Source organism: Ornithorhynchus anatinus, chromosome X5 (assembly GCF_004115215.2).
Source record: "Ornithorhynchus anatinus isolate Pmale09 chromosome X5, mOrnAna1.pri.v4, whole genome shotgun sequence".
Classification (NCBI taxonomy): Eukaryota; Metazoa; Chordata; class Mammalia; order Monotremata; family Ornithorhynchidae; genus Ornithorhynchus; species Ornithorhynchus anatinus.
In genome coordinates this window covers 34,152,924-34,175,216 of record NC_041753.1, presented here as the reverse complement: position 1 = coordinate 34,175,216, position 22,293 = coordinate 34,152,924, and the positions used below count along the sequence as shown (strand labels likewise).

General features: G+C 42.2%; 1 long non-coding RNA gene across 1 annotated transcript in view; it reads left to right on the top strand.

Moving 5' to 3' along the window:
- The window catches only part of LOC114807950, a 94,408-nt gene extending 73,375 nt beyond the window's left edge, over window positions 1–21,033 (top strand). The window contains exon 2 of the long non-coding RNA XR_003755946.2: window positions 20,910–21,033. This is a non-coding gene — a long non-coding RNA (uncharacterized LOC114807950). The remainder of the gene's footprint in view (window positions 1–20,909) is intronic.
- Window positions 21,034–22,293: the final 1,260 nt, after the last annotated feature.

The following is a 22,293-nucleotide window of genomic DNA, read 5'->3' as shown; positions in this document are numbered from 1 at the left end:
GTTTGTCTATCCCATATCTTGTAACCTTCTAGGAGGCAGTAATTATGTGTTTTGTTTCTGCTCTATTCTCCCAAATGCTTAGTACAGTGATTTGCACTCAATCAGAAGCACTCAATAAATACCATTGATTGATTGATTTATAAACACCACTGAAAATACTGAGACTAATATGAATGATGCCATTAAATTCATTATATACTAGTAGGAGGGATCCAGTGTTAGTTTAGTAGGTTGTAACAGTAATCATGATATTCGTTAAGTGTTTACTATTCAACAAGCACTGTGCTAAATGTTGGAGCATATGGAAGAGGATCAGGTTGGACACTTTTCCTGTTCTGTATGGGGCTCTGTTACAGCCCAATAGAGTCAATTAGACACAAGGGGGTTCATGACTCAGCTGTACTGACAGAATAAACCATGACATTCAGTATCACTGAAAGAAAATATTTATTAACATATAGAAAAACATCAAGCACAACAGATGCTGCTTCTGTTAAGCCCTCAACCCAGGGGCATGAGATCTCTGACACTATTTAAGCTCTTAACCCAGAGGCATTGAGAATTTCTTACCATGGGATGATCAGTCCTATTCAGCATTCAGGTTCTTAAAGGGACAGGTGTACCCTGGCCAAGAGGTCCTACGACCCGGGCTGTCCTTGTCCTTGCTGTCCACTAGGTCAGGCCACTTCTCACTAATAATAATGTTATTGTTAAGTGTTTACTGTGTGCCCAGACTTGTACCAAACACTGAGGTAGTTTCACGATAATCAGGTCAGATGTCTAAGGGGGAGGGAGGGCAGGTATTGAATCCCCATTTTGCAGATATATAGTCACCTTCTGAGATCTTATAATGTGGGCAGTGTGGAATTCTTAGCATTTAAATCAACCCTGCAAAGTTACTGACTGCTGCATCATGCCAAAGATTTGTAAATCAGGTTTCAGGTTGGGACAGAAGCAAAACATAAACACTTACATACTTTTCTGAATTTTAATTTGATTCCAGTGAAAGTCATACACTTCAATTAGCAAATAGATATTTGTCTTTATTCTTGCATGGTGGAGCCAAAGGTGTAAGGTAAAATGATGTCTTTTGGAAAGAAACAAAGAAAGAAACTGTTCAGTGCTACTTTTAGTAGAATTTGAGGGCCAGGTTTTCAAAGGTCAACACATTAATGGCAACTAGTCTCTTTTGTTCAAAACTTCCTACTCTATTTACAAATGCAATAGGATTTTATAAGCTTTGTCAGTTTATGCACATTTAATACTCATTCTGGAAAATGATATTATGATGATGATGATGATGTAATTTTATGATGATGTAATTTTTTATCCTGGGTCTTATGAGTATGTGCTGAAGCTGAAGATAGCTAGAAATAAAATATGTACCATGACAGAAATTGACAGGGCAGAATCCTGAGAAATAGTTCCCCACTGAGGATTCAATTATGATGTTCTGAAAGGCACAATAGAAGGCGGTTTGAACAGAAGTTTTGAAAAGACAAACCTTAAAATAGTGCCGGGTGCTGCAGGTAGGAAGCACATCAACACAACAGGGGATAAGCTTTGTGGAGAAGGGAATATATTGGTCACCCATTGACTTTTTAGTCATAACTAGACACATGGGGAAAATTCACAGTCAGTGGCATCATCTTCAAATATGAATAGAAAAAATATATATATTTCATATTTTTTACTTTGAAAGGCAAGCTGTAGATAATATTGAAAGGTTCCATAATTATATCCGAATGAAGAATTGGGGCCATGTGATAATAATGTGAAATGTGCATCCATGGATCCTTTAATTCACTTTTCTGAGTTTGAAGATGCTACTGATGATGAGATCCTATCTATGCCTGTAGATATGGCTAAAATGTCCTGTGTATGACTGACAACTCTCCCCATCTGTATTACCTTCACTTTTTACCCACTACTCCTCAGCTCGTTCTCTTCATTCCTCCCAAGACAATCATGTACCTGCACCTCTCTCCTGTCTCTCCCACCTCCATCCTCTACTTCATGCTCTTTTTGGTGCCTGCAACCCCCTCTGTACCCAGTCAGATAGACCAAAACTTTCCCCATACTCAAAGCTTTCCTAAAATTCCACCTCTTCCAACAAGCCTTTTCTCATTACTTGCCAACATCGAGTTGTATCAATATATCAACCATACCTAGCACTTATATATTAATTCATACTTGTCCTCAGCACTCATATAAGTATGTTTACTCAATTAGACATTTAATAATTTGTTTTGATTACTTCATTTATAAATGTTTTCATATCTGTCTCTCCCATTAGAGTGTAAGCTCCCCTTGGGCAAGGAAGGTGTCTCTTTCTTCAATTTTATTTTCCCAAGGGCTTAGTATAGTTCTTTGCACCTTATTAGTTCTCACTGAATAACATAATTACTACTATAACTGACTCTATGTATAACACACTATTCCATACAATGTACCTGGTCAATATTCATCATGCTGATGTATTTACTATATACAGTGGCTTTCACATTTTTCTAACCTGCCTCTCATTATCTTGATCTTTCTAAAGCCCCAAGCTCAAAGAGAGTAACTCTTATTGTTGTGTTTCAGGCTAGTCTGTATAGGACACTGATAGCCAGGAGTAGAACAAGAGTAGGCAACAAAGCTATAATAAGCATTCTTTGGGAGCACTGAAGTTGCCCAGGAAAAATATCAGGCAATGTTCTTTGCATTTACATAGTCCCAGAGCAGAGAAAAATGCTGATCATGTTGACACAGTTCCAGAACAGTTCCAGCAACTTGGATAGGAAGAGTTTCCCAGCTGTGAATAACCTTTAGAGCCCTGCAGCAGTAATTTAATAAAATGTCCTAAAATAATTAAGTCCCTGTGAAAATGTCTAACTTTCCAGCACTTATCTTACTCATTTGGCAAGATCTGTGTACTATTTATGCAGCTTTTGGTTAGCTGCCTGCCATGTTTCTTTGCTTCATTTTCAAAGATTATAGTGCTGATGATGAGGTCAAATCCACCATGTGTGTGAACTTGACTGAAAAGTCTAAAGCTGGGCCAACACCCCCTCTGGCATTTTTAATAAGGATGAATGTTTAATGTGAGTTTGTCCCACACTAGGCCTGTTTCTGTTTTTGAGTCTACCTGCTAGCTGGTACCCTGATCTTCATGAACCCTTTGCTAAAGGAACATACCTCCATCTCCTGATTTCTGCTCACAATTTTGTCTGCTGCAGTGTTTTTTTCCCAGCACTGCATTGTTATTTCATACTGTTTCTAATTCACCATTTTTTTAAATCATGTTTTCTGCTCTCCGGTGTTGTCTAAGCCCACTTTGAATGCCCTATTCAGCATCTGCTTGGTTATCTGCTGTCAAACATTCTCCTTAGGTCCCTCCCCGCAGAGTTGTGTTGTAACCATTGCTTCAACTCTGGTGAGCTGACTGCATCTCAGGAAGTCATTGTTGCTGATCCTAGCCTGCCATTTGATGCTGAGTATGATTTGAGAGTGGTGCTAAGTAACTGTTCAATTAGCTGGATGTGTCTTCTGCACGAAGTCCAAGTCTCACATTTTCATTAAATGTTGCAGTGTCATTTCCATATCTGGCTAGCATAAGAGCAGTGAATGCAATCCTTTGATTATGAAGTCACCTTTTGGAAATGACAGATGGGCCTCGGTCTGAAGACTTCAGGATGGAGAATTTGTGCAAGGCTGAAGGGGCTTTCCTATGATGAAGTAGGGGTTCCACAGGCAGTGCTTGGCTGGGGCTGGGGGGGCAGGGAGGGGTTGAATGGGAGTCACCTGGCAGGGGGGGTTGTGGGACAGGGAGAGAGGGACATGGGGCAGTGACAGGAAAAGACAGGTTTAGGATGATTAGACAGAGGGATTGAGGGGATATTGTAAGGTCGGAGAGGTTTAAGGGTTTTAAAAGATATTATCAGAAGCAGTCAGAAATTTAATCTGGGGTTTCTGAGTGATTAATTGTGGGAATGATTACATGTCCTTCCAAATGTGTGAGAAGAAATATACCCAATCAAGGGGATCCTTGAAAGTACATAGTAAATAGATTCTTGAGATGTCAAATGGAGGCTGTGTTGAGATGTAAACAGGCAGCTTTTGATATGTGAATAGGCCAAGTTTTCACACCATTGTGTCAGACAGTTTTCACACATTGTGTCGAATCCCGACTCGGCCACTGGTCAGCTGTGTGACTTTGGGCAAGCAACTTCTCGGTGCCTCAGTTACCTCATCTGTAAAATGGGGATTAAGACTGTGAGCCCCACTGGGACAACCTGATTCCCCTGTGTCTACCCCAGCGCTTAGAACAGTGCTCGGCACAGAGTAAGCGCTTAACAAATACCAATATTATTATTATTATTATTAGTCTCTTTTCCACCATGGTTTTCTCCAGCCACATTAGTCAGAAGTAGTAGTAGTAAGTAGTAGTAGTGCTAGTAGTAGTAGGAGGAGGAGGAGGAGTAACAGTATTTATCAAACCCATATTGGATGCAGAGCATGCTATTTTGTGGAAATCCTCTTTTACAGGATTTTACAGCTATTTTACAGGATTTCTGCTCTGCTTGCCCACCTTGCAGAATGCCCTAAGTGATTTTTCCATCAAAAACCTTCAACAGTTGATCATTGGTATTTATTGAACACTTACAGTGGACATAGCACTGTACTAAGTAAATGCTTGGGAGAATACGATACAGTTCTGTAGGCAGATACTTCAAGATGCCTGTAAAACATTAGATTTGACTTTGATTTATGAGATTTATGAGAAACAGCATGGCCTAGTGGAAAGAGTATGGTCCTGGGAGTCAGAGTACCTGGGTTCTAATCCCAGTGCCGTAACATCTCTGCTGTGTGATCTTGGGCAAGTCACTTCACTTCTCTGTGCCTCTGTTCCCTCATTTGTAAAATGGGGATTAAGACTGTGAGCCCCATGTGGGACATGGACTTTGTCCAACCTGAATAACTTGTATCTACGCCAGTGCTTAGTACAGTTCCTGGCACATAGTAAGCGCTTAACAAATACCACTAAAAAAAAAACCCTTAAAAATAATTGCCAATGATAAGCACATTTATACTCTGATTTGTGGATTTTAGACAAAGGCATGGCTACCCAGTGATATAAGCTAGTTCTGGTTGTCGCATGGACTAGGTTTCCCTATAGACTTACTAGTTATAAATTAGGTTCCATTCCAGAACATGTGGAAGAGTAATATGACATCCTTGCACATGCCATATATTGTAATGATAAGTATTACTAAACTATTATCTAATCTTGGTTGAAGAGTTATACAAGAATTCAGTCTGTATAGGAGGCTGCACAAGACTGCCCTTGTTTTATTGACAATAGTCCTGGTTTTTTAACTTCAATGAAGAATTTGATAAATTTAGGTTGGACAGCAGCTATCTTTCTTCTTAAACAACTGGAAGCAGGATAATGCCTTCTAAATACCCCATAGATGATTCAACTCCGTTCTCTATCAGGCTCTGTAAGGTTATCAGGGAGTCGGGGTGGAGCCAGACTCTAGTGAGGCTAGAGGAGGGAAACCCAGCTCTCATCGAGCATTGTTAGCATCCCAAGGAGAATTTTGGTTTCTTCTGAATGGAATTCAGGTTGGCTTGTGATATACTCTCAACCTAGGGCTAGAAGAACTGACGCCCTAGACCCAACACCACCCAAGACAGGTATGGACTTAAATTCTCCTACCAGCTACTCCTAAAGAGGGCAATAAAGCTTCAGTGGACAAGACTGAGCTACATCCACAAACAGGCAAGAGAAACAAACAGAATTTAACTCAGGACAGAAATAGAGGGAAACAATCACCGAGTATTGCAGGAAAGGTTCACAAGATAATTACCTGCTGCTCCTGAAGGGTTTTAGGATTGATTAACATCTCCTCCACTTAAAAGACTATCCTAATCAACTGGTCATGTGGATTCTGGCCTGAGCTGCTTTTAGAGACTTCTGAAAAACTTGGGTTTAAACTGAAATCATCCACCAAGAACACCACTGAACACATTAGCTCTCCCTTATTAACTTTCCTTTTTATCTCCGATGTTGCTTGATGAGAGACAAATAACTGATCACAGGCCTTAGGTTTCTTAGGGCAGCATTCAGAGCTCCCTCCTCCTCCCCAGCTACCAGCAAAAGAGAGCTAGGTTTCCCTCCTCTCCCCTCACTGTAGTCCTGCTCCACCCCAACTCCCAGGGTGATTTGCACTCCACTGGCCCAAAAGCCATACCCTACCCATATGATTTCAAACACCCTGGAACTGTGGGCAGGGGAAGGACTACTAATCTGGCTGTCCCCTGTGGGCTTAGTTTACACATACCCACAACCACCCCTTGACACAACTACTCCAGAGCTACAACCAGTATCGTCTGATGTCTTATCCTATGCATACTGCCAACTGATCCAGCACTACAAGTCTGAGATCCCACACCCACCTCTCCACCTGGATTGAAGTAAAGAAAACAACACTGAAAGGATTTTGCAGTAAGCACTGCCCATCCTTTATGTCAGAAAACTAAAGAAATTGTTGAACTGGGGAGGTAACAGTTTAGAAATGGATGATGCAGAGGACAATAAATTGAATGCATCTCATTAAAAGGAAACGTTGTCCAACATGGACCTCACTCAACTTTGGAAACCCCAATACATTAATGTCAAAACAGATGAAGAAGCTATGGCCTCTCCACCACCAGTTCAAATAGTGGTACCAAATATCTGGCATCATTTTTCAAAGAGATGTGTTAAATGAAATGTAATGGACCCACTTCCTCTTGCTGCTGAGAGAGCAGGAAGCTACTCACTTTTTGGAGGTGCAGTAACTCTTTTCACTAAAGTTGGCCTTTTGGTGTTCTAGAAGGGACAAGTTTACGTAAGAAACCAGAGTGGATTAGTGTTTTCAAAAAGTGAGCAATTAAAGTCTCATAAGCAAGATCTGCCTCAATACCTTTGAGAATAAACTCATTATTAATAAACGTTCATTTTGTATCAGTTTAGCAATGAGTAGCCATCTATGGAACAGAAGCTGTAAAGGTCAGACAACAATAATAATAATAATGATAATAATGAATGTATTTGTTAAGTGCTTACTATGCGCCAGACACTGTTCTAAGCACTGGCATAGATACAGGGTAATCAGGTTGGACACAGTGCCTGTCCCACATGGGGCTCAAAGTCTTAATCCCCATTTTACAGATGAGGTAATTGAGGCCTAGAGAAATGAAATGACTTGCCCAGGTCACATAGTAGACAAGTGGCAGAGCCGGGATTAGAACCCATGACCTTCTGACTCCTAGGCCTGTGCTCTATCCACTACGCCATGCCAAAATAAAGGGGAAGGTCAAGGGGCAAAAGACCAAAAATATATTTACGTGGTAGTGACAATTGGTTGTCAGCGTGACCTCATGGGATAGGCATTGATCTCGGAGTCAGGTGATTTGGGTTATATTTCCAGCTCTGCCATTGGTCTATTGTGTGATCTTGGACAAGTACTTAACCTCTCTGAGCCTCAGTTTCCACATTTGTATAATAGGGATTAGATAGCTACTTTCCTTAACTCTTATATAGTTTGTTGGTTTGGCACAGGGATTATATCTGGTCTGATCAAATCATCTTAATACAGTGTATACAGGTTTCAGGTATACAGATTAATACAGGTCATCCCAGGTCTTAATACAGTGCTTTGTTGCATATATTGAAATATATTTGATATTTTAATAAACACACAGAGTTATATTTTGTGTTGTAACACTCCGTATCTTCGCTAGCTCCGCCTGTGTACCCATTTCTGGAACTTTTTGCATGAGAGCCAACCATGGCCCTTTCAGAAGAATGAAAGGATATGATGATGTCTAGAATCTGAAGTCAAATTCCAGAAAGGGTGGAATTTATCTCTTTGTTACATCTCTAATCACTAAATAAGGTACTATTTCTTATAATTTATGAAAACTTAAATGTAACATATAAGACCTTGATTATGGTCTAGAAATCCCTACCTATGGAAGTATCACAGACCTAGGGGCAATTGTGTTTTTTATTTCTTGATGTGCATCTAATGTCAGGATCTTTTTCAGTGCTTATGCTAGTTATGTTGTTTTTTTTTTCCAGACTGCCAACTTGTACTGTACTCTGAAGAACAGTTGATCTAGAAAGATGTCATTTTTTCTCATTTCCTGACTTGCTTTGTTACATCAGTGTTGATTTATTTTATACTTTTGACACCGGGAGAATTTTAGACAGCTGATCATGCCCCAGAAAATTTAAATTAGAGTTGGATTTTGCAAGGCCAGAGAAAAAATATGCACAAAACTATCTCTCTCTTTCTCTCTCCTCCTCTTTCTCTCTCTCTCCTTTTTTCCACACTCATGCATACACACTCTGGAAGTCAAATGAAGGGGAAGCAGCCTAATAGCATTGTGTACATTTGTTAACGTCATGCATTTTTAAACATGAACGTGGGGGGAATAATATTATTGTGGTTTTCATGAAATTAACATTTTGAAAATATTATTCTGCCTACTTTTTACCTTGTTTCATAACCAGTCCATCTTCTCCAAAGATAGAAAGACCATGCTGATCCCTGATCCCACTTCTAGCACTTGTGCACATATTTTTAAATTGCTGCTTCTCTTTACCTGTAATTTATTTTAGTATCTATCCCCCCTGCTAGATTGTAAGATCCTTGAGGGCAGCGATGATGTAGTCTCCCAAGCCCTTAGTACAGTGCTCAATAAATATGATTGATTGTGACCATCTTTATAGTGGGTAGTAGTGGATTGAAGTGCACATGTGGAAGATTTTTAAAGTGCTTTATTAAAAAGTGACTCAACCATTTTTGCCATTTTCAGAAATTAATATGTTCCAGGAGAAGCAGTGTTGCCTATTGGATAGAGCAAAAGCCAGGGAGTCAGAAGGACCTGGGTTCAAACCCCTGCTCTGCCACTTATCTGCTGTGTGACCTTGGGCAAGTCACTTAACTTCTCTCTGCCTTAGTTATCTCAGCTGTAAAATGGGGATTAAAACTGTGAACTTCATGTGGGACATGAACTGTGTCCAATCAGATTAGTTTTATCTACTGCAGTGCTTAGTTCAGTGCCTGGCACATAGTAGGTGCTTAGCAAATACAATAAAAAAATTCACTCACGTTCAACTTTATAATGTGTGCTCTTATTCATAGTTATGGCCAAAGCTTAACAATGTTAGGTATTAACTTCAGCTATATTCCCCAAGTACTTGGTTTGTTCTTGTCCAAATTGGGTTTGAATTGATTTCATCTGGAGTCATAACAAGAGTATTACAGTCTGTGCTTTCATACCCAACACATCAGAGGAAAGTGACAATGATAGTCTTCCCTCTAGATTGTAAGCTTGTTGTGGGCAGGGAACATGTCTGCAAATTTTGTTGTATTGTACTCTTCCAAGCTCTTAGTACAGTGCTCTGCACATAGTAAGCTTTCAGTGAATATGATTGATTGGATTCTATCACAAACAGTGGATGAACCTTGGTCCAGTCATGAATAATAGTAACTGTGGAATTTGTTAAGTGCTTACTATGTATCAAACACTGTTCTCAGAGCTGCAGTAGATACAAGATAATTAGATCAGACACAATGATAATAATAATAATGATAATTATAGTATTTGTTAAGCTCTTACTATGTGGAAAGCACTGTTCTAAGCCCTGGGGTAGATACAAGGTAAGCAGGTTGTCCCATATGGGGCTCAGAGTCTTAATCCCCATTTTACAGATGAGGTAATTGAGGCACAGAGAAGCTAAGTGATTTGCCTAAAGTCACACAGCTGACAAGTGGCAGAGCCAGGATTAGAACCCATGAGCTCTGACTCCCAAGCCTGTGCTCTTTTCACTGAGCCATGCTGCTTCTCATAATCCCTGCCTACATGGGGCTCACAGTCTAGGTAGGAGGGAGAAAAGGTATTTCATTTGCATTTTACAGATAGGAAACAGAGGCACAAGGAAGTTAAGTGACTTGCCCAAGGTCACAAAACAGGCAAGTTGTGAAGCCAGGATTAGAACCCAGGTAACCAACTCCCGGGCGCATGGTCTTTCCACCAGGCTAGGCTGCTTGACATGAAGATTTCAGGACTGAGAAAATGCACAGAGGAATTGATTATAGTACTAGTGGTTTGTACAGTGCCATTCACACTCTTCTCTTCCCTGTTAGTCATGTTCCTGGTGGGGTAGTGGGTGTAACAAGTGGGTAGGGAGACAGGGTTGCAGCACATCAGTCAATCAGTACCCTTTATTGAGCACTTGTTCTGTGCAGAGCACTGTACTAAGGACTTGGGTGAGTAGAAGCAGCATGGCTTAGTGGAAAGAGCACAGGCTTGGGAGTCAGAGGTTATGGGTTCTAATCCCAGCTCTGCCACTTTTCAGCTGTGTGACTTTGGGCAACTCACTTAACCTCTCTGTGCCCCAGTTACCTCATCTGTAAAATGGGCATTAAGACTGTGAGCCCCACATGGGACAACCTATCCTAGTACTTTCATTCATTCATTCATTCAGTAGTATTGCTCCACTAACCCACAGCCCTGGATCACCTCCTCCGTCCGCCTCCTATGCTCCTATGCTCGAGCTGCTGAGCGCTGCTGGCGAAAGTCCAAGCACCAAGCCGACCTCACACACTTCAAATTTATCCTTTCCTGCCTTAACTCTGCCCTCTCCTCCACCAGGCAAAGCTTCTTCTCCTCCCTCATCGACACCCATGCCCGTCACCCCCGCCGATTGTTCCGGACCTTTAACTCTCTCCTTAGGCCCCCTGTTCCTCCCCCTCCCCCATCTCTCACCCCCAATGATCTGGCCACCTATTTCCTCACGAAAATCAACACGATCAGGTCTGAGCTCCCCAAAGTCACCCCTCCGCCTCTCCCCTCCCCCCCACCAACCCCCTCCCCTACTTTCCCATCCTTCCCTGCAGTATCCTCAGAGGAGATCTCCTCCCTCCTCGCAAGTGCCACCCCCTCCACCTGCGCCTCGGACCCCATTCCCTCTCACCTTATTAAAACCATCGCCCCTGCCCTCCTACCTTCCTTAACTTCTATTTTTAACCACTCAATCTCCAAGGGCTCCTTCCCCTCTGCCTTCAAACATGCCCACGTCTCCCCCATCCTAAAAAAACCCGCTCTCGACCCCACTCCCCCCTCCAGTTATCGCCCTATCTCCCTACTACCCTTCCTTTCCAAAATCCTAGAACGAGTCATCTACAATCGATGCTTAGAATTCCTTAACTCCCATTCTCTCCTAGACCCCCTCCAATCTGGCTTCCGTCCCCTCCACTCTACCGAGACTGCTCTCTCTAAGGTCACCCATGACCTCCTTCTTGCCAAATCCAATGGCTCCTACTCCATTCTAATCCTCCTTGACCTCTCTGCTGCCTTTGACACTGTCGACCATCCCCTCCTCCTCCATACCTTATCTCACCTTGGCTTCACGGACTCCATCCTCTCCTGGTTCTCCTCTTATCTCTCTGGCCGGTCATTCTCAGTCTCCTTCGCAGGCACCTCCTCCCCCTCCCATCCTTTAACTGTTGGAGTTCCTCAAGGGTCAGTTCTTGGCCCTCTTCAGTTCTCCATTTACACTCACTCCCTTGGTGAACTCATTCGCTCTCACGGCTTTGACTACCATCTCTACGCAGATGACACGCAGATCTACATCTCTGCCCTTGTCCTCTCCCCCTCCCTTCAGGCTCGCATCTCCTCCTGCCTCCAGGATGTCTCCACCTGGTGTTAGCCGCCACCTAAAACTCAACATGAGCAAGCCTGAGCTCCTCATCTTCCCTTCTAAGCCCGGTCCTCTCCCAGACTTCCCTATCACCGTGGATGGCACGACCATCCTTCCCGTCTCTCAGGCCCGCAATCTCGGTGTCATCCTTGACTCGTCTCTCTCGTTCACCCCACACATCCGATCCGTTACCAAGACCTGCCGGTTTCACCTTTACAATATCGCCAAGATCCGCCCTTTCCTCTCCACCCAAACGGCTAACTTACTGCTACAGGCTCTCGTTATATCCCGGCTAGACTACTGTGTCAGCCTTCTCTCTGATCTCCCTTCCTCCTCTCTCGCCCTGCTCCAGTCTATTCTTCACTCTGCTGCCCGGCTCATCTTCCTGCAGAAACGATCTGGGCATGTCACTCCCCTTCTTAAACACCTCCAGTGGTTGCCTATCGACCTCCGCTCCAAACAAAAACTCCTCACTCTAGGCTTCAAGGCTCTACATCACCTTGCCCCTTCCTACCTCTCCTCCCTTCTCTCTTTCTACTGCCCACCTCGCATGCTCCGCTCCTCTGCCGCCCACCTCCTCACCATCCCTCAGTCTCGCCTATCCCGCCGTCGACCCCTGGGCCACGTCCTCCCGTGGTCCTGGAATGCCCTCCCTCCTCACCTCCGCCAAACTAATTCTCTTCCCCTCTTCAAAACCCTACTTAAAACTCACCTCCTCCAAGAGGCCTTCCCAGACTGAGCTCCTTTTCTCCCTCTACTCCCTCTGCCATCCCCCCTTTACCTCTCCGCAGCTTAACCCTCTTTTTCCCCTTTTCCCTCTGCTCCTCCACCTCTCCCTTCCCATCCCCACAGCACTGTACTCGTCCGCTCAACTGTATATATTTTCGTTACCCTATTTATTTTGTTAATGAATTGTACATTGCCTCGATTCTATTTAGTTGCCATTGTTTTTACGAGATGTTCTTCCCCTTGACTCTATTTATTGCCATTGTTCTTGTCTGTCCGTCTCCCCCGATTAGACTGTAAGCCTGTCAAACAGCAGGGACTGTCTCTATCTGTTGCCGACTTGTTCATCCCAAGCGCTTAGTACAGTGCTCTGCACATAGTAAGCACTCAATAAATACTATTGAATGAATGTATGAATGAATAGTACTTAGAACAGTGCTTGGCACATAGTAAGCGCTTAACAAATGCCATCATTATTATTACAATAGAGTTAAGAGTGAAGTACAAGCTATAATTTTATATGGAAAGTCCACTATTGGCTAAAGTTACAACAGCACAGTGCCATTGCTATACTGTAGCCCCACAAACTAAGAGGCAGTTACCAGGTTAACCTCCTTGGTAGCTGTGGTATTCTCTGCCTAGCCAACTATTTTCAGGATTCTCATTGAGCTTGTCCACCAATGCAGCTCCCTCTCCCAAATTCCGTCCAACACCTCACTGCAATAGGTGGGTGAAACAATCAGAAATAGAGCAAGACAGGGCAAGGGTGGAAAGGATTAAAGCAGCAGCAGCAGTCAGCCATTCAATCATATTTATTGAGCCCTTACTGTGTGCAGAGCACTGTACTAAGTGCTTGGGAGAGTACAATATAGCAGAAACAGACCCATTCCCTGCCCATAATGAGCTTGCAGTCTAGAGGTGTGTGGCCTCAGAAAGTCAAGCCAGGCTGCCTGGCACCTATGCCACCCCTACTCCCAAGGCATCCTGAAGTCTTGTTCCCTATTTTCCTTACCTGAAGAGCACTGAAGGATTTAAGCAGCAGTGGGATACCTCCACAAATGGGAAAACATTGGGAAGAGCTTCTAGAGTTCTTACTGTGTTTGTCATTGTCTTTGATTTCAATCCTTCTTCTTTGAGCTTATGGTCAACTTTCCAGCCCCTCTTTTTCAGACTGTGCACTTCCCGTGGATCAGTGACTGAGTCCTGTTCATCCTTTGTTGGATTCTTCTCCAGCACTTAGTATGGTACTTTGCTCAGTTCCGCAAAGGATTAGCACTATTTTGAGCTACAACCCATTTATCAAGTGAAGTCCTTCAAGATGACTGTGTAATCCATCTCCTCATGTTGGGGTCTCTTCCACTGTCTAAGTGGCATAAAATCCATAGTCACGCCTAGCAATAAGTGGGTGGAACTGGGGAAGAAGGATATGGGACATATGGCGGTTCCCCACTCCTCTTCTTGCAGAGGCCTCTCTGTCCCTCTTCTAGGAGCCACGGCCATAGAAGAGGAATGACTACTGAGAAGCTGGGGAGATGGCTGCTGCATTTTTGCTTACTGCTCCATAATTTAGTCTGGGGCGGCTATAAGCTGTGCTGTGTGCATGGGCACACACAGGCTTGGCGGCAGTGGTGGACAGCGTGGGTGGGGGTATTTTGGTACTTGTGCTGGCAGCAGTAACAAGAGTGACGACAGCGCAGTGGCTTTTCTCATCCGGTCAGACAGGGCTGTGGCAGAGTGGCGGGTCCAGGGAAGGATAATGATTTTGATTTTTCAGAAACATTCTCTCTGTCCTTCTCATGTTCTCTGTGTCCCACTGTGATAGGGCTGGGGTAGTGTACTGAGTTTGATATTTCAAAAATACTCTCTCTGTCTCTCTCTCTCTGTCTCTGTTACCCCCTATGATCTCACTATTTTCTGGGGATTGGGATGATTTTTCTCTCAGTAGGGGTTGAACCAATACCATTGAATGAACGAGTGACTACTGGGGCTGTGCCATAAGTGAAGAGATGAAGTGGCTTAGTTGAAAGAGCACGGGCTTGGGAGTCAGGGGTCACGGGTTCTAATCCTGGCTCCACCACTTGTCAGCTGTGTGACTTTGGGCAAGTCACTTAACTTCTCTACGCCTCAGTTACCTCATCCGTAAAATGGGGATTAAGACCTTGAGCCCCATGTGGGACAACTTGATTGCCGTATATCTACCCCAGCACTTAGGACTGTGCTTGGCACATAGTAAGCACTTAACAAATACCATCCTTATAAGTGGTGAAGATGTCTGAGTAAAGTACTGTAGAAAAGAAGGGTACAGTGACTATAAATCATTTAATTCCTCAAACTGGCAAGCCTCCTCCTCTGCTTATGTTTCAGCGCAGTGCCACTCTCTGTGTGTTTCCATGTACAAAAATGGGGTAATACCAAACAACATCATGGGGGGTTGTTGGAAGACAAATCTTGGCAAAGCACCTTATATTCTTGAAATGTTTCAGAAAAAGTGTCTTTGGGGAATATTTTCATTTATATTGTGGTGTAAAATTCATGGAAAACTCAGACCTAAGTTCACTGTAAGAAAAAATTGGTCATTTTTATTCAATTAGGGGTGGGCAATAGTAATTGTTGGAAAATAATGAGTGGGAACACAGTATTTAAAGAAGATTAAAACTATATTTATTTTTACTATGAAATCTTTGCATTTCATACTGAAAAGTGAAATTTTTAGGATTGGCTTTTTAAAAAAATCATCTCCACAATAAAACAGAAAAAGAAAGATAGGGTATTAGGAGATAGATTCTATTGGAGAGTTTTAATTTATATACCTTCCCCATCATGGATTCCTCACTCCATTTCTCACTGATTGAATTTGAAGATAAACCTTTTGAACCTGAAAGCCCTTGAAACTGAAATGTCTGCAGTTGTTTTTGTACCCTTCATAGAAGCATAGTAGTAGGAATAATTCTAATGCTTATTGATTGACCACTGTTGCAATACTCTATACTAAGCTCTTAAGATTTTATCTTTTTTTAATGAAAAAGTGTCACTGTATGGGGTTCAAAGTAAGAAGCTATTCATTCATTCATTCAATAATATTTACTGAGTGCTTACTATGTGTAGAGCACTGCACTAAGCGCTTGGAATGGACAATTCAGCAACAGATAGAGACAATCCCTGCCCAGTGATGGGCTCACAGTCTAAACAACGGGCTCACAAGTTAAAATGCCTATTTTAATTAGATTTTTAATGTTTAACCCTTGCCAAAATATTGCTTTCCAATCAACACTCTCTTCTTTACAATGCTATACGTTATCAGCAGCTCTTAAAGCCATCAGTTAAATAACATAGTAATTTAACCAGTTACTGGTAAAAGTTAACTGCCTTTTATAGTGTTGAATAAATATAATTTATGAAGATTGTAATATATATGGCCTTACCTCCTATTAAGCATCAATACTCCTCTCAGGATGGCACCTGGAGAGTTTTCAGTATTCTACCAATCTCGACTATGGGAAGAAGGGTCAGGCAGAGGCATATCCATTCCATACCTAGTTTGGGCAGTGGCTAGTGAATGGGAGGCAATCTGCTACAAATCAAAACTCATCTGTGCTAGGCAGCAGTGGCACGGCAGAGAGTCAAGGACAGAGATTCAAGTTTACTGAGTGGAAGAAGGCAATGGTAAACCACTTCCGTATTTTTACGGAAACTCTATGCATACACTACCAGAATAATTGCAGATAGAGGTGGGGCTTTCTGGGAGAGATGTGTCCATGGAGTCACTATCACGAGGAGATGACTTGACAGCATAAGACAAAGCATCAATATGCTCATAGGTTTGAAAGGGGCCCTTTTCAGTTAGTTCAGAGTTCTTGACCAGTATACGAGCCCATTGTCAGAGTAATACCTGAGAGAGGTAGTGAGGAAAGAGCAATTCCTCTTCTTATGAATACTGCATGAGAGTCCTCTATGATTTCAACAGGTAAGATAGATGGTGGGTCATGAGAAGTCAGCTTTGCAATGTGTATTTTATACCCTCCCTCCCCAGGGTAAATCCCCTGTCTTCTCCAAGTTCTGTCTTACAGGATTGCCCATCTCTGTAATATTAACAATATTCTGAACCCATAATCCACCTCTATCAATCAATCAGTGGTATTTATTGAGCACTTTCTATGTGCAGAGTACTGTGCTAAACATCTGGGAGAGTACAGTTCAACAGAGTTGGTAGACCCATTCTCTGCTCACAAGGAGCATACAGTCTAGAAGGGAAAACTTATGCATTTATTCATCCTCTGCACTTACACACACACACCAACACATATATTAGAATAAATATTCAGTTTATTTTTCTTATTATTTTGCTTGCAAATATTGTTATGTCTGTCTTCCACACGACAGCATAAACTCCTTTTGGGCACAGAATGGGTCTTACGCTTTTGTTGTGTTTTCCCAACACTGCACTCAGAATTAATTGTTCTATAAAGAACATCCCTACTACTACTGCCACTGAAGGAAAAATGCTTTCCAAAAGCAGAAATCTTAAGAATACAATAAGTTTGAGAAATATTCATCTAGTCTATCCTTTTCTCCTGCAGGATTATACACTCCAGGTAATTGCCAACACATTTTAAAACATCTATAGAAAATATTTTACAATTTCCTTGTAGAATATCTTTTTCTATAGAACTTTTAGCCCTTTCTGATTGTTAATAATTCATTGTCAGGAAATTCTTTATCTAATCTAAATACCTTCTATTGTACTTTAAACCCATTTCCCCCAGAAACAGAACCAGCTGAACACCTTTACATAGTTTAAGACTGCTATTTTGTCTCAAGCTTCTCAATTCTGATGAAAATTTTCAGTTATTTTATCCTTTCCATGAAGATCTTATGCTCAACCTTTAATAAGCCATGTGTAATTATCCAAAGAGATTCTTCATAAAAGTCATTTGTACTTATAGATGCAGTCTCACCATCAATAACATCTACCTCAAACCAAAGGACAAATCCACCATTGCAATTTTCAACCCTTAATCATCTTGGAGGTTCTCCACTGGACTCGGCTAATATTTGCTTTGCAGGCATCATGTATATAAGAGTTTTTTTAAAAAAGTATTTAAATGTTGGAGCATAACATCCTGCAAGCTCATTAAGAAGATTCAACTAAGTGCCACAAGGCTCAAGGGGCTCAGTTTCATAATTAGGATTCTGAAGTATTCAAGAGTGAATTCAATTCCAGAATTATTTTAAAAGATTTTACTTACTAGTGGGAGAGAGAGTGATAAAAAGATTTAGTAGGTATTCACCAATATTAGCTGTACTTTTCATTGTACATAAAACTATTCAGGAGCATCTGAGCCCCTGTCTCCTCACTGAAGTAGGCAAACTGAAAACTCAATTAAGCAATGCAATGGCTTCTAGGGAACAGCCAAGTTGTGCCTCGATTTTTATAAATAGGGTTAGTTGTACCCTGAAAACACTTGCAAATAAATAAGCATTTTGGAGTTCACCTGAACTATATGGCCACCTTTGGGTGTTGTCAATACACAAGCACATGCCTGACCCTGTTCATGACATGCCTCTAATATTGAGAAAATGGAGAAAAGGTGGGGGTACAGGCAGATGTTAGGTAGAAACACCAGCCTCCTGAATTTTTTTTTTTAGCTAAGAAAAAAACAAATGAGAGCTGACCACTTTCTTGTCAAGAGAATTGATAGAAAGCCAAGGCTTTGCCACATGGCTACACACTGATTGTTGCTTGGGGTTTAGAGACTGATGAGCAAGTGGAGGCTCATCCCAAAGTATGTTAGCCACTTAGATTCAGCAGGAGGAAAGGTTGATTGAAAGAAAATGCTATACATTACTGTTTGCAAATAGACCTGGGTAAAACTTCAGTTTTTCCCTGGATTTTTTTTTTCTTTTCATTTTAGAGATGAACTGAAAAGACCTAAAAAAAAAAAAGAAAATAGTTTTAGTCTGTTGGTAATAAAGTTCCAATTCCAGAGAAATGTCAGGGCAAAGAATGGTAAGTCATCTCCTTAAAGATGACTAGGAAGTAAGTAGTTGTCTATGCAGTCAGAGGTAGAAGAAGGAAACAAACATTCATATTTGTTGTGAGGAAAAATGATTGAGGGATATCCAATCCCCATTTTAGACAAAAAGCAGTTTAAACTTGGTTTCCAGAGAACACTGAATGTGTCATAGTGGGGGTTGTAAGAGGACCTTGCTGGTAGGGACTTAGAAAGGAATCATAACAGAAATGGCTAGTTTGGGGGAGTAAGTATAGCCCTCTCCCTAAAGTAGGGGTACATATGCCTATGTAACGACAACACTGATTATCCAACCTTGGCTTCACCGACATTGTCCTCTCCTCATTCTCTTCCAATCTCTCTGGCCACTCATTCTCAATCCCTTTCATGGGCTTCTCTTCTGCCTCCCAATCCCTAACTGCAGGAGTCCCTCAAGACTCAGTTCTGGGTCTCCTTCTGTTCTACATCCACATCCATTTCCTTGGAGAAATCATTTGATCCCATGACTTCAACTGCCATCTCTCTGTGGATGATTCCCAAATCTATATCTCCAACTCTGATCTCATCTTCTCTACATCCCTGTCCTTCCTTTCCCAGTCCCTCCCTGTCTTCCTCCATCCAACCCCTCCCCACCCTTTGCGCTGCCCCAACCCTATTGCCCCACCTCATCCCTGTTATTTTATCCCAGTGCCACCCCTCATCCCCTTTCACCACCCTAGCCCCATCAGCTCACTCCCATAAAACCCCTCCCCACCGCTCATGCCATCCACTCCCCCTATATCCACCCCCACCAAAGCCTCAGCCAAAGGTGGCCTGTTGAACCCCTGCTCCATTATGGGAAAGCTTCCCTTTTTCACTGATCTCTACCTGACCCAATCACTGCTCCTCCTCTCTATCACTGAAAGCTAACTCTCTCCAGATGATATTGTCTCTCCTGCCAATCTCTAGAGGGGACTTATCTTCTCCCACTCCCCCACACTTACTAGACAAGGGGTAGGAATCAGCTTCTCATTTCCCAATGTCGCTTTCGCACCATTACGCCTCCCCGACCCTGCGCTTTCCCTTCCTTTGAAGCTCATATCATCCACCTCTATCATCCACTCCAGATACTAGTCATGGACTTGTATCACTCCCCAGGACACACCTCCAACTATTTGAATCATTTTGATCCCTCTCACACATTCCTTCACTCTTTCTCCATCCCAACACTGATCCCTGGGGACTTGGATATCCACAATAGATGTTCCTGATGACCCTTCCCCTGCCCACTTGCTATCACTCTCAACTCCAATAATGATCTGGTCCACCTCACCTCACCTACTTTTCTTAACTCATCACACCCCATTTAGTCTCCATACTCAGACTACCTTTCCTTGATGACCAAATTGACACTCTCTCTACTAAATTCAACTCATTCTTTCCTCAGTGAGGTAAAGTAAAATGGAAAGAGCTAATTGTTGTAAAACCAATGGAAAAGAGTTCCTGTTTGATGTGGGGGTGGTTGGGCAATCGATGGAGGTTTTTAAGGAGTGTGGAGATGTAGACTGAACTTTTATTAGAAAAATGATCCAAGCAACAGAGTGAAGTGTGGCCTGGAGAGGAGAGAGGCAGGATGAAGAGAGGTCAGTGAGGAAACTGATTCAGTAGGCAAGGAGGTAAATGATTGGTGCTTGGATCAGCTTGGTAACAGTTTGAATAGAGAGGTAAAGATAGATTTTAGCAATGTTGTTAAGGTAGACTGACAGGATTTGGTGACGGATTGTATATGAGGGTTGAATGAGAGAGATAAGCCGAGGATAATGCCAAGGTTAAAGGAGCTTGCAAGACAGGGAAGATGGTGATGTCTACAGTAATGGGAAAGTCTGAGGGGAGACAGGGATGGGTGGGAAGATGAATTTTGTTTTGAACATGTTAAATTTGAGGTACAGAATTATCCTGAAGGCAGCAGGAAATGGGGGACTGTAGAGAGTGAGGGAGATTGGGCTGGAGAAGTCGATTTGGGAATCATCTGCATAAAGATGGTAGCTGAAGCTGTGGGAACAAATGAGTTCTCCAAGGGAGTGAGTGTAGATGGTGAATAAAATGGGACCCAGAACTGAACCTTGAAGGACCTGCACAGTTAGGGGTTGGGAGGCAGTGGAGAAGCCAGTGAAAGAGTCTGAGAAGGAACAGCTAGAGAGAAAGAGATCCAGGTGAGGACTGTCAGTGAACCCTAGATAATAATGAGTCAATAAATTCCATTGATTGATTGAATAAAGAGATGACAGGCATTGGAGGTCAAGAGGAGTGGAGAAACATGAACTGAATAGTGTTTTAGGAAGATGGTGCAAATAGCAGCATGGAAAGGGAGTCTAAAGGGGGAAGAATTTGGAGACCATTAATGAGGCTAATACAATAGTCTAATCTCTTTATGCGTGTGCTTGAAACAGGGTGAAGGCTGTTCGCCTGGAGAGGAAGGGACACATGGAGGAAATGTTTTACAAGAAGAATCAGCAGAATTCAGCATTTGATTTAATATGAGAGACATAATATTAAAGATGAATGTGAGAAGCAGCGTGGCCTACTGGAAAGTCCTAGTGGCTTGGGAGTCAGAGGACCTAGGTTCTTATCATGACACTGGGTAAGGTACTTGTCTTCTCTGTGCCTCAAATACTTCATCTATAAAATGGCGATTAAGACTTTGAGCCCCAAATGGGACCTGGACTGTGTTCAAACTAATTAATTTTTTTCCACCCCATTGCTAAGTACAGTGCCTGGCACATAGTAAGCACTTAAAAATTACCATTAAATAAAATAAAAAGACAGCAAGCAATCAAGATGACACCAAGTGTGGGGGATTCTGGTACAGGGAGGATAGTGGTTTTTTGGGGTAGATATAGGAAAATCAGGAGACAGACATTTAGAAAGAGAGATGAGAAGTTTAATTTTAGACATTTTGATCTTGAGGTGCAAGTGAGATTTCCAGTTGACGTGTCCTGGAGGCAAAAGAAGATTCAAGATAGAATAGTGGGAGAGAGTTTGAAAATAAGGAAGTAGATTTGGGAGTCATATGCATAGAACTGGGAACTGAAGTCATGAGAGTGGATGAGCTTTCCAAGTGAATGAATGTAAAGTAAAAAGCTTCAAAACTCAGAACATAGCCTTGTGAGACATTCACAATTAGGGGATTAGAATTGGAAAAGGAGCGCCTACTTCAGTCTAGTTCACGCTTCAATAATATTGTCACATCTCCTCCAAGAGGCCTTCCCCAAGTGAGCCCTCTTTTGCACAACTCCCTATCACTTCTGTCATCTATGCACTTGGATCCATACCCTTTGTGCATTTGATATTCACCCCACCTACAGCCCCACAGCACTTATGTACATATCCATAAATTATTTATATTATAAATTATAATTATGTATAAATCACATAAACATATACTTACATATATTTAAATAAAATAATTCATACTAATGTTTGTCTCCCCATCTATACTGTAAGTTCACTGTGAGCAAGAAATGTGTCTACCAACTCTGTTGTATTGTACTCTCCTAAGTGCTTAGCACAGTGCTCTACACGAACTAAGAGCTCAATATTTACCATTGACTGATGGACTGATTGAATCAGATAGTGAACTGAGAAGGAGTGGGTGGAGAGGTATGAGAAAAAACAGGGGATATGTATTGGGGGGTGCAATTTGCATAAGAGGCATTTGATTGGATCATGGATGTGCCTCAGTGTCCTATCTGATCTCCCAAACTCTAGTATAATGAGTTGAATTATGACCTGCTAATGAACTGCATCCCTTATGATTGGCCTCTACCCATCATA